The sequence below is a fragment of the Ovis aries genome, chromosome 17, assembly GCF_016772045.2.
Source record: "Ovis aries strain OAR_USU_Benz2616 breed Rambouillet chromosome 17, ARS-UI_Ramb_v3.0, whole genome shotgun sequence".
Lineage (NCBI taxonomy): Eukaryota > Metazoa > Chordata > Mammalia > Artiodactyla > Bovidae > Ovis > Ovis aries.
The window spans coordinates 6,659,801-6,673,258 of record NC_056070.1 but is presented as its reverse complement, the minus strand read 5'-3'; positions in this window follow the sequence as shown (position 1 = coordinate 6,673,258).

The following is a 13,458-nucleotide window of genomic DNA, read 5'->3' as shown; positions in this document are numbered from 1 at the left end:
GGGGGAGCGGCCGGGCGCGGGCCGAGCCGGCTTCCCCGCCTCCTCGCGCGCCCCGGCGGCCTCCTCCTCTGGGCTCCGGCTCTCCCGCTCCCTTCCCCGCCCCGCGGATCGGAGCCGGGATCGGGCGGGGTCTGGCGGGGCCTCGCCTCCTCGGGGAGGGGTTACCGGCCGCCGAGCCGCCCCGCCGCCGCACACGCGGGGAGCGCCCGCGCCACCAAAACAGACGGGTACAAAATAAACAGACGGGATAGGAAAGGGGGAAAGAGGAGGTGGCCTGGCTTCTTCCTGCCCTTTCACAATATTCCGGTGTCAACAGGAAACCCATTTGCTTGACACTTAAACAAAAGGAGGAGGAGGAACCTGCCCAGAGTTGAGTTGGAGAGATGGGCCAGCTGGAGCATGTGAACTTAGAAACGAACTTGGGAGTTTGGTAGCGCCTCTGCGTTGCCCCGGTTTTTTCCTTTCCCTCTCTTCTCGCCCTTTTAAATCCAACCTTTGGGCAGAGCATACAGGATTTTTAACGCTGTGAAGCCAGTCTGCTGCTGCTAAGTCGCTTCAGTCGTGTCTGACTCTGTGCGACCCCATAGACGGCAGCCCACCAGGCTCCCCAGTCCCTGGGATTCTCCAGGCAGGAACGCTGGAGTGGGTTGCCATTTCCTTCTCCAATGCCTAAAAGTGAAAGTGAAGTCGCTCAGTCGCGTCCGACTCCTAGCGACCCCATGGACTGCAGCCCACCAGGCTCCTCCGTCCATGGGATTTTCCAGGCAAGAGTACTGGAGTGGGCTGCCATTGCCTTCTCCGGTGAAGCCAGTCTGTATGATACTATATGGTGGATACATGTCATTACACATTTGTCCAATCCCGCAGAATGTACAACGGGGAGAGTGAACTGTGACGTAAACCACAGACCTTAAGCGATTATGATTATGATGTGTCAATGTGAACGCTGAAGAACTGATACTTTTGAACTGAGGTGTCGGAGAAGACTCTGGAGAGTCCCTTGGGATGCAAGGAGATCAAAACAGTCAATCCTAAAGGAAATCAATCCTGAATATTTCTTAGAAGGATTGATGCTGAAGCTAAAGCTCCAATAATTTGGCCACCTGATGCGAAGAACTGGATCAGGTTCTTCATTAGATCTCATTAGAAAAGACCCTGATGCTGGGAAAGATTGAAGGCGGGAGGACAAGGGGATGACAGGATGAGATGGTTGGATGGCATCACAGACTCAATGGACATGAGTTTGAGCAAGCTCTGGGTGAAGGTGAAGGACCAGGAAGCCTGGCGTGCTGCAGTCCATGGGGTCAACAGGGCTCAGGGACTGAACAACAATGTAAATTCATCAGTTGTAACAAATGTACCACTCTGTGGAGACTGTTGATAATGGGGGAGGCTGTGCATGTGAAGGGGCCGAGAGATACGGAAAATCTCAATCTTCAGCTCAGTTTTGCTGTGAACCAGAAAATGCTCCAAAATATGTAAAGTCTAATAAGCAACTTTTTTTTTCGATAGAGTCACCCTGTATTCTAGGTAACTTAGGGTTAGGAAGTGGCCACCATCTTTAGAAGAAAATGTATTTAAGAGCCTGGTACCTGATTATTTGCAGGGAGGCAATGTGGTGAAGTGACAGAGCAGTGACTCTAGGGTCAGAAACTGTCATTTGAAGCACTTCAGTAAAGCTGAAAAGAAGGAGGTAAGAAAGTTAATTGTGTGTATCCATTTAGAACACATCTGAGATTCATACTTGCACATACGCACTTTGGCACACGAAGAGGCAGATTCTGAAATCTCAGAAAAAGATATCCAAGCAGCAGAGACACTGTCTGGACATGACTCCGTGGGACACTCCCCAGTAGAATGAACAGGCCTTTATCTTCAACCTCTCGTTCTATTTTTGAAAGCTTGTGAGGTCTCCTAACGTTCAGCGTGGGAGAAAAAGACAGGGAGAAAGGGGTCACTGAAAATAGAATTGCTGGCAAAACCAGAGCACTCTTTGCCTTTTTTAATAGTGATTGTTGCTTCCAGAAAAAAATCTTTCTGCTTTCAGGAAGGTTAGAACTACAGTCAATTATCTGGAATTGAGGTCAAATTCACAAGTGAAATTTTATTACTGCATTAGCAGTTAAATAGGCTTCCCAGGTGGCTCAGTGGTAAAGAATCCATCTGCCAATGCAGGAGACCTAAGAGACACAGGTTCGATCCCTGGGTTAGGAAAGTCCCCTGGAGGAGGAAATGGCAACTCACTCTAGTACTTTTGCCTGAAAAATCCTGTGGTCAGAGGAGCCTGGCAGACTACAGTCCATGGGGTCGCAAAGAGTCAAACACAACTTAGCAACTGAGCAGATAAGTAGACATCTGGACAACTTGAAGTTAAACTCGAAGAAAAAAAAAAGATTCTAGACCTTGAGGGTTGTTTTCAGTGTTTAGAGTCACTGTAAGTGGAAACATATTTGTCACGTACCTTAGAGAATAAGGAGTCATTTGGAAGTCCCTACCTTGACTACAGTAAATAATCTGCCGGCCATGCAGGAGACCCAGGTTCAATCCCTGGGTCAGGAAGATCCCCTGGAGAAGGAAATGGCAACCCACCCCAGTATTCTTGCCTGGGAAATTCCATGGACAGAAGAGCCTGGTGGGCTGCAGTCCCTGGAGTCACAAAGAGTCGGACACGACTGAATGAGTAACACTGGTGATGACCTAGACGACAGCACAACTTCTCAACTTGTTGGGGTCTCCACGACTCAGAGTTTTAGTTTGAAAAGAGCTGAAAGTGTTCTGAACATCCCATTCGATCAGAGCTTTAGGAACCTATGCCCTTCTTTCCAGGTGTGGGCTCAAGCACATTTTCCATTCAACAAACGTTTATGTAATTATTGTAAGACAGACATCGCACCAAGTGCTGTGGGGAAATTCAAAAGAGGGAAAGAAATATTTACTCTGGGGCTCTAAGGCTCATATAGGTTTTCTCATCTTCAATGAACAAAACATAGTTCCTGCCCTCCAACCATAGGAGGACAGATCCAGTTTATACAAAACAAGGCAAAGTTTGGTAAATTCTATCATAAAGATATAACCTCAGGCAAAGTGCCAAGATAATTCAATAGAGAAAGAATTGTCTTTGCCATAGAAAAAATTTGAACCCCTACTTTATGCCATATAAAAAATTAACTCAAAATGGATCCTAGATCTAAATGTAAGAACTAGAATTATAAAGCTCTTCAAAGAAAACTTCAGAGAAAATTAAATTTTAAAAATTTAATCCTTAAAGGGGATTAAACTATTGTGACATTGTGTCAAGCAATGGTTTCTTAGAGTGTTGCTTATACCAAGATATACAAGAGACAACTGAAAAAATAAATCAGCCCTTACCAAAATAAAAAACTGTTCTGCTTTAGAGGTATCATCAAGAAAGTAAAAGGCAACTCTCAGAATGAGAGAAAATGTTTGTAAATCACATATCTGGTAAGGGACTTATATTCTGAATATATAAAGAACTTAAAAAATAAGATACAATTAGCCCAATTTTTTAAAGGACATTCTCCAAAGAAGAGATACAAATGATATATATGAAAATGAAAAAAAAAAAATTCAACCTTATTAGTCATTAGGGACAAGTAAATTAAAATCTCAATGAGATGTCTTTTAACACATACCAGCATGACTAAGATAAAAAGGCTAGGCAATAAAAGATGTTAAAGGATATGGAGAATTTTCAATCCACATATATGTCTTGTAGGAACATAAAATGGCAGAGCCACTTTAGGAAACAGTCTGGCAGCCCTCAAAAAGTTACACATAGAAAGTGAAAGTGAAGTCAAGTCTGACTCTTTGAGATCATGGACTGTAGCCCACCAGGCTTCTCTGTCCATGGGATTTTCCAGGCAAGAGTACTGGAGTGGGGTGCCAGTTCCTTCTCCAGGGGGTCTTCCTGACCCAGGGATCGAACCCAGGTCTCCTGCATTGCAGGCAGACGCTTTACCCTCTGAGCCACTAGGGAAGCCCAAGTTACACATAGAGTAACCATATAACATAGCAGTTCTACTCATAGGCATATACTCTGGAGAAATGAAAACATGTACATCCAAAAACTTGTATCTGAATGCCCATAGTGGCATTATTTATAACAGGCAACATCACTACGAACAAAGCTAGTGGAGGTGATGGAATTCCAGTTGAGCTATTTCAAATCCTAAAAGATGATGCTGTGAAAGTGCTACACTCAATATGCTAACACTTTTGGAAAACTCAGCAGTGGCCACAGGACTGGAAAAGTTCAGTTTTCATTCCAATCCCAAAGAAAGGCAATGCCAAAGAATGCTCAAACTACCACACAATTGCGCTCATCTCACACACTAGTAAAGTAATGCTCAAAATTCTACATGCCAGGCTTCAACAGTACGTGAACTGTGAACTTCCAGATGTTCAAGCTGGTTTTAGAAAAGGCGGAGGAACCAGAGATCAAATTGCCAACATCTGTTGGATCATTGAAAAAGCGAGAGAGTTCCAGAATAATATCTACTTCTGCTTTATTGACTATGCCAAAGCCTTTGACGTATGGATTACAACAACACCTGACCTGCCTCTTGAGGAACCTGTATGCAGGTCAGGAAGCAACAGTTAGAACTGGACATGGAACAACAGACTGGTTCCAAATATGGAAAGGTGTACATCAAAGCTGTATATTGTCACCCTGCTTATTTAACTTATATGCAGAGTACATCATGCAAAATGCTGAGAGGGATGAAGCACAAGCTGGAATCAAAATTGCCAGGAGAAATACCAATAACTGCAGATATGCAGATGACACCACCCTTATGGCAGAAAGGAAAGAAGAACTAAAGAGCCTCTTGATGAAAGTGAAAGAGGAGAGTGAAAAAGTTGGCTTAAAACTCAACATTCAGAAAACGAAGATCATGGTATCTGGTCCCATCACTTCATGGCAAATAGATGGGGAAGCAGTGAAAACAGTGAGAGACTTTATTTTGAGGGGCTCTAAAATCACTGCCAATAGTGACTGCAGCCATGAAATTAAAAGACGCTTGCTCCTTGGAAGAAAAGTTATGACAAACCTAGACAGCATATTAAAAAACAGAGATATTACTTTGCCAGCAAAGGTCCATCTTGTCAAAGCTATGGTTTTTCCCATAGTCATGTGTGGATGTGAGAGTTGGACTATAAAGAAAGCTGAGTGCCAAAGAATTGATGCTTTTGAACTGTGGTATTAGAGAAGACTCTTGAGAGTCCCTTGGACTTCAAGGAGATCCAACCAGTCCATCCTAAAGGAATTCAGTCCTGAATATTCATTGGAAGGACTGATGCTGAAGCTAAAACCCCAACACTTTGGCCACCTGATGTGAAGAACTGACTCATTTGAAAAGATCCTGATGCTGGGAAAGATTGAAGGCAGGAGGAGAAGGGGACGACAGAGGATGAGATGGTTGGATGGCATCACTGACTCAATGGACATGAGTTTGAGTAAACTCCAGGAGTTGGGGTGATGGACAGGGAGGCCTGGTGTGCTGCAGTCCATGGAGTCGCAAAGCAACTGAGCGACCAGACTGAACTGAACTGAGATATAACCAAATACTCATCAATTGGTGAGCAGATATTCAAAATGTGGCATATCCATTCAATGGAATATTCTTTAGACATAAAAATGAATGAAGTACTGGTATATGCTACAACATGGATGAATCTTGAAAACATTACACTAAGTATAAAAAGCTAGAGACATGGCTTCCATGGTGATCCAGTGGCTAAGAATCTACCTGCCAATGAAGGGACAGGAGTTTGATCCCTGGTCCAGGAAGATTCCACATGCTGTGGGTCAACTGAGCCTGTGCACCACGACTACTGAAGCCCCCATGCCTGAGAGCCCATGCTGTGCGACGAGAGACGCCATCACAGTGAGAAGTCTGCGCCCTGCAGCCAGAGCCCCTTCTCACTGCAACCAGAGAAAGCCCACATGCAGCAACAAAGACTCAACACAGCCAAGATAAATAATTAATTTTAAAAAGAGAAAACGCTAGAGACGAAAGACTGCTCTGACGTCTGACCCTATTTATTTGAAATGTCCAGAATAGGTTAATCCATGGGTGGAGGAGAATGAGGAGTCACAGTCACGAGGTATGGTATTTCTCTCCGAGATGATGAAAATATACAATCAGAGAGTGGCGATGGTTGCACAACTCCAAATATACTCAAGGATGACTTCTAGGGTATGTAGTTATATTTCAATAAAGCTGTTATTTTATTAAGAAAACTATAATCCACTCACTGTGAAAGCAAAGAAATAAGAACCAGGGAGCGGACTATACTCTGAAAATCATATTGAACTACAGAAACCAGATAGGAGTTAAAGATAATAACTGTTTAATCATTTGAAAGAAAAGGAAAGGTGTGGCGAACTGGAAACAAAATAAACATGTCAAAACACCCTGCCTACCCTAGTGACACAGCGAAAGCCAAATTAATAGAAGGAAAATGTTAATGAAAATGCACAGCTAAGAATAGAACAAGATTTGCCCTTAAAGCTTTAAAGTATTAAGGAAAAAATTTGTAAGCAATATTGAAAAACAGCCTCCATTACAAAGAAAAAAATGTTATTTGCTTCTCACTTTGGCTTTACAGCCTGAAACGAAATGGTATGGGAATAGAACACTAGAAAAAGTAAGAATATACTACATAAATAAAGGGGCTTCCAAGGTGGCACTAGTGGTGAGGAACCCACCTGCCAATGCAGGAGACTTAGGAGACATGGGTTTTGCTCTCCTGGAGGAGGACATGGCAACCCACTCCAGTAGTCTTGCTGGAGAATCCCACGGACAGAGGAGCCACAGGGTCACAAAGAGTCAGACATGACTGAAGCGACTTAGCACACATTTAAAACATACACAGTACAGTGCTTGGCACGACAGATGTTTGTTTAATGACTGAGTTAATATAGTAAATAGAGTTCCCTTTTTATTCCTGCTGAATCATCAGAAGATATGAGTCTCAAGTTCTTCAACTTATATAAAAAGTAAGTACCTGGAATTAAAAATTTACACCTCAAGACGTCAAAAAAGAAAAAGCAAGGATGGGCAAGGGTATACAGTGGATTTTAAAAGTATAAGATCTTCATAGTTTTGTTTCTTAAAATATCTGAACCAAATATGAAAGAATTTTATGATTTGTTAAAGTAGGATGGTGGCTTCATAAATGTTTAACATGGTACATTATTCTCCATATTGTCCATGTACATTTAAATCTTCATTAGTTTTTAGAAAACAACAGAAAAGATCAATGAAACTAAAAGCTGGTTCTATGAAAAGATAATATTGACAAACCTTTAGTCAGACTCATCAAGAAAAAAATGGAGAGGGCTCAAATCAATAAAATCAGAAATGAATAAAGAAGTTAAAACCAACACCACAGAAATACAAAGGACCGTGGTGGTCATAAGTCACTGCAGTCATGTCCAACTGTTTGCAACCCTATGGACTGTAGCCCTGTAGCCTGACAGGTTCCTCTGTCCATGAGATTCTCCAGCCAAGAATACTGGAGTGGGTTGCCATGCCCTCCTCCAGGAGACTTTCTCAACCCATGGATAGATCCCGAATCTCTTATGTCTCCTGCATCGGCAGGCAGGTTCTTCACCACTGGCACCACCTGGAAAGCCAATAAAGGACCCTAAGTGACTACTAAGAGCAACTATGGGCTTCTCAGGCGGTGCTAAATAAACTGCCTGCCAATGCAGGAGACGTAAGAGATGGGGGATCAATCCCTGGGTCAGGAGGTCCCCTGGAGGAGGGTACGGCAACCCACTCCAGAGAATCCCACGGACAGAGGAGACTGGCAGGCTACAGCCCATAGGGTTGCAAAGAGTCAGACAAAACTTAACCGACTTAGCATGCATGCAAGAGCAACTATATACCAACAGAGTGGACAACCTAAAAGAAATGGACAAATTCTTAGAATGGTACAATCTCCCAAGACTGAACCAGAAAGAAATAGAAGATATGAACAGACCAATTACAAACACTAAAATTGAATCTGTGATTTAAAAACTCCCAACAAACTGAAGTCCAGGACCATATGGCTTCACAGATGAGTTCTATCAAACATTTAGAGATGAGTTAACATCTATCCTTCTGAAACTCTTCCAAAAAATGACAGAGGAAGGAACACTTCTGAACTCATTCTATGAGGCCAGCATCACCCTGAAATCAAAACCAGATAAAGATATCACAAAAGAAAATTAAAGACCAATAACACTGATGAACATAGATACAAAAATCCTTAACAAAATACTAATGAACTGAATCCAGCAATATTTTAAAAGGATTATATACCATGAACAATTGGGGTTTATCTCAGGACACAAGGATTTTTTAGTATCCACAAATCAGTCAGTGTGATTTTATTGTTGTTGTTCAGTCACTCAATCGTGTCTGACTCTTTGTGACCCCATAGACTGCAGCACACCAGGCTTCCCTGTCCTTCACCATCTCCCAGAGTTTGTTCAAACTCATGTCCATTGAGTTGATGATCCTATCCAACTGTCTCATCCTCTGTTGGCCCCTTCTCCTCCTGCTCTCAATCTTTCCCAGCATCAAGGTCTTTTCCAATGAGTCAGCTTTTTGCATCAGTGACCAAAGTATTAGAGTTTCAACTTCAGCATCAGTCCTTTCAATGAATAATCAGGGTGGATTTCCTTTAGGATTGACTGGTTTGATCTCCTTGCTGCCCAAGGGACTCTCAAGAGTCTTTTCCAACACCACAGTTTGAAGGCATCAATTCTTCGGCGCTCAGCCTTCTTTATTGTCCATCCATACAGGACTAATGGAAAAACCATAACTTTGACTATATGTACCTTTGTCGGCAAAGTGATGTCTCTGCTTTTTAATACTCAGTCTAGGTTTATCATAGCTTTTCTTCCAAGAAGCAAACATCTTTTAATGTCATGGATGCATTGACTTTCCATGGTGATTTTGGAGCCCAAGAAAATTAAGTCTTTCACTGCTTTCATTGTTTCCCCATCTATTTGCCATGAAGTGATGGGGCTACATGCGATGATCCTAGTTTTATGAATGTTGAGTTTTAAACCAGCTTTTTCACTCCCCTCTTTCACCTTCATCAAGAGGCTGTTTAGTTCCTCTTTGCTTTCTGCCGTTAGGGTGATGTCATCTGCATATCTGAGGTTATTGATATTTTTCCTGGCAGTCTCGATTCCAGCTTGTGATTCATCCAGCCCAGCATTTCTAATGATGTGATACACACAGTAACAAATTGAAGACTAAAGCTCCTATGATCGTCTCAATAGATGCAGAGGCTTTTGATAAAACTCAACATCCATTTATGATGAAAGTTCTCTGAAAAGAGGGCATAGAAGGAACCTACTCAGCATAATATCTATCTACCTATCTACTTTAGGTGACTTTGCATCTCTTCCAACAGGAAGTGGTTCCCTACCCCGTGAAGTTGGGCTGACTTTGGGATTTGCTTTGGCCCATGGCATATGGCAGAGGTGACAGTATGTGAACTCTAAGTCTAGAACTCTTGAGGGCTTGCTTGCTTCATTCAGCTTGTTTTCTTGGAAGACTTCTGCCACCATATGCCTAAGCCATGGTGAACTCAGCAGGGGATGTGATAGTCTGTGAGGGAAAGACCAGTTGTCCTAACTGAGGCCTCAGCCCACAGTCTCCCAGTGTGTGAGAGGACCCAGTCCAGATCAGCAGAGTTGCTGACTAGCAGCTGACCACAGACAAATAAGTGACCCACCCAGCTAAGACAAAAACTGCCAGCTGGCTTCTAAACTCATAAGCAGTAAGAAATGCCTTGTGTTTTATGTCACTGGGGTTTTGTGGTTGGTTGTTATACAGCATGTGCAGGCTTTGGAAACCCCAGGAATCAGTTGCTGAAAAAAGAGATATTGTTGTTCAGTCACTCAGTCGTGTCCAACTCTTTGTGACTCCATGGACTGCAGCATGCCAGGCTTCCCTGTCCTTCACCACTCCCGGAGTTGGCTCAGACTCATGTCCATTGAGTAGATGATGCCATCCAACCATCTCATCCTCTGTCACCCTGTTCTCCTCCTGCCCTCATTCTTTCCCAATATCAGGATCTTTTCCAATGAGTCAACTTTTTGCATCAGGTAGACAAAGTATTGAAGTTTCAACCTCAGCATCAGTCCTTCCATTGAATATTCAGGGTAGATTTCCTTTAGGATTGACTAGTTTGATCTCCTTGATGTTCAAGGGACTCTCAAGAGTCTTCTCGACCACCACAGTTCAAAAGCATCAGTTCTTCTTTATGGTCCAGCTCTCACATCTGTACATGACTACTAGAAAAACCATAGCTTTGACCATATGGACCTTTGTTGGCCAAGTGGAACATCACACTTGTGAAAGGAATAGGAGAGACAGAAATATTGGTCAGGGGGACATTGTACCATAGTGCAGACCTGACGAAGCCTCTGCTGGTCCAGTGGAGTAAACGGGTAGGCCCTCAAATCGCCACCACCTTGCTCTGTCATTGGCCCGTGCTGCTTGAAGGCCGGCAGATGCTGAAGGAACTGCTAACTGGAGGCTGCTGGTCTACCACACTCTTTCTTCCCAGACAGCAAGTGTCCTTGAAGGGGGTGGCACGTGTGTCAGCCGCGTCAGTCCTCGCACCCTGCAAATCCACTCCACTGTACCCGTCCAGCTCAGGTCACCCTCCTCCACTGCAGGGGGCCTCAGACGTCCCAGAGTACTCATAGTCTCCCTTCTCCATCATCCATTCTAAATCCCTCTTGCCCCCAGCTACCAACTCCGCTGGTCTCGGCGGCTTACCTGGTGCTATGACCCAGACTTTCATTACCGAGGTATCTTAGCCCCTAGCAGTCATATCCTTTTCAGGCTGGAGTTGCTTCACTCGTCTGTTCACAGTTATAATGATCAAAGGAGAATCAGGAACCAAAGAGCATCCAAGTGGCTCATCTGAGCTTCACATATATGCCTCTTGGTTCCCCTTATTTCCCACTGTCCGCTAGAGTTAGTTATCCCTGCCAAGATGGCCACTTTTCTCACCTTCTGGTCCCTGGTCACAAGGTGCTCCAAGTGCCCAGAAAGCAGTCATCGTTTACAATTCAAATGGGCCCTCGCTGTGTCCTCTGGGGAGAATACGGCCACATTGACAACTGGAACTGCCAATCCTGTAGAGCCCAGAAGCATAACTGAGTAGGTCACGGGGAGTGATGGTCAGTGGACCACTCCTGCTTCTACTTCTCAATTCCAGATGCATATATTCTTTTGACTGGAGACACAGCACCATAAAAAGAAAGATCTCTGATATAATGTATACTGCATTCTAGAGGATTAAACCCGACCTTCACAAAATATTGTCTCCAATTTTGCACTTCAGCTATGCCTTCCTTCAGCAAGAATATATACATATATTTATATATTTCATATATATATGAAACTAGAGGTAAGAAGCATAACATATAATATATAATAGCTTTTTAAGATAAGTACCATTTCATCCATCAAAAACAAATCCATAAAACATATGAGCATAAAACCCAAATCTCTCAAAGTCACATTCACAGAACAAGAGATTATTATTAGTCCCTCTCTTCAAATAAAAATGAAGCATATATTCCAAAATCAAGACCAGGGCTCTACAATAAAATACATGAAAGTGTCAAAAATGAGAGTTTATTTCCGGACAGAAGAACATTTTTATTCAAACTCTTGACACATCTGAAAAGAAAAATGTCAGGGGTTTATGTACAATGACCTAGAGCTTCTCATGTTCTCTGGCCAGGTCAAGCTTTAATCTTTTTCCTTTGCTACTAAGGGTACAGGATCCAAGAAGGAACATAAGAGAGGCAGACTATTTGTTTCTCCCAATGCCTGATATCCCCTTGAGGCTGGGGGGTCAAGAATAAAGACTACATTCTGCAGTGTCCCATGGCCCTATCATGTCTATGTGGCCTGGTTCTGGCCAGTGGGAACCAGTGTGCACGACTTTGAAAAAATGTGTTAAAGGGAAGGCACATGCCCTTCTTCACCCTTTGCCTCCGTTGGCTAGAATGTAGATGTAATGGCTGGAACTGGAACAGTCATCTTTAACCACAGATATTAAGGGACTAGACGTCTGGACCAGTGATGATCACGGAGAAGGCATGCCTCTCAGACCTCATACATCTAGATTTCATTTACGTCAGAAATAAACTACTTTTTAAGATTGACTTTTTTAAACTTTCTGTTTTATATTAAAGTATAGCTGATTAACAGCACCATGGTACTTTCGGATGCACAGCAGGGCAATTCAGCCGTACATACACATTTATCCGTTCTCAGCTTCTACTTTTTATTTCTTTCAACGTATTATTATTTTTTGGCTGTACTGGGTCTTCATTGTGGTGCATAGTGAAAGTCGTTCAGTCACGGCCAGCTCTTTGCGACCCCGTAGACTATACAGTTCATGGAATTCTCTAGGCCAGAATAGTGCAGTGTGTAGCCTTTCCCTTCTCTAGGGGATTTTATTGTGGTGCATAGGCTTTGTCTAGTTGCAGCATGCAGGGTTAGTTGCCCTGACACATGTGGGATCTTAGTTCTCTGACCAGAGATTGAACCCACTTCCCCTGCATCGGAAGGCAGATTCTTAACCAATGGCCCACAGGGGAAGTTCCCTCAACTTCTAGTTTTTCAAGCTATGATTATTTGGGATTTTCTGTCACACTGTTATTGTAGTTCCATTACAAACATGAAAATGTGTCTCAAACAGTCATGAAAGGAGGTAAGAGGGAAGGGAAGTATTCCGAACAGAAGAAAGATTCAGAAGTCAAAGTGTTAGTCACTCAGCTGTGTCTAACTCCATGGACTGGAGCCCTTTGCCTCCTACTTTTCCAGGGGATCTTCCCAACCCTGGGACTGAACCTAGGTCTCCTGCATTGCAGGCAGATTCTTTACCATCTGAACCACTAGGGAAGTCCAGAAGAAAGATTATACACAAGCAAAACAGAGTCTAAAATAACTTCTGATTTCACAATGGAGTGAAATACACAATTGAGAAAAGAACTTTCTATAACAAAATACCCCTGCCAAACTTGGAGTACCCAATTCCAACATGTAAGGGGTTTCCCCACGTCACCGAGCAGTTTGGAGACACCACTTTGTGTCCTACAAGTCAAGTCAATTCCTACACTGTCTACCTGGAGTCAGCAGCTGTCTGGAGATGCTAAACCTCCCTCCACCCCCTACAATCACCCCCTGAGCTGCCTAGAGTGGTCCATGAAACTCCAAGTGATATTGTACTTAGTAGATTACTGGTTTATTATAATAGGATACAACTCAGGAATAGCCAGATGGAAAAGATGCATAGAGCAGGAAATAGGAAAAAAACATGGAGCTTTCGTGCCCTCTCAGATTTTGTCACTCTCTCCAAATGTCCATGTGTTCAGCAATCTGGAAGATGTCTGAAACCAGT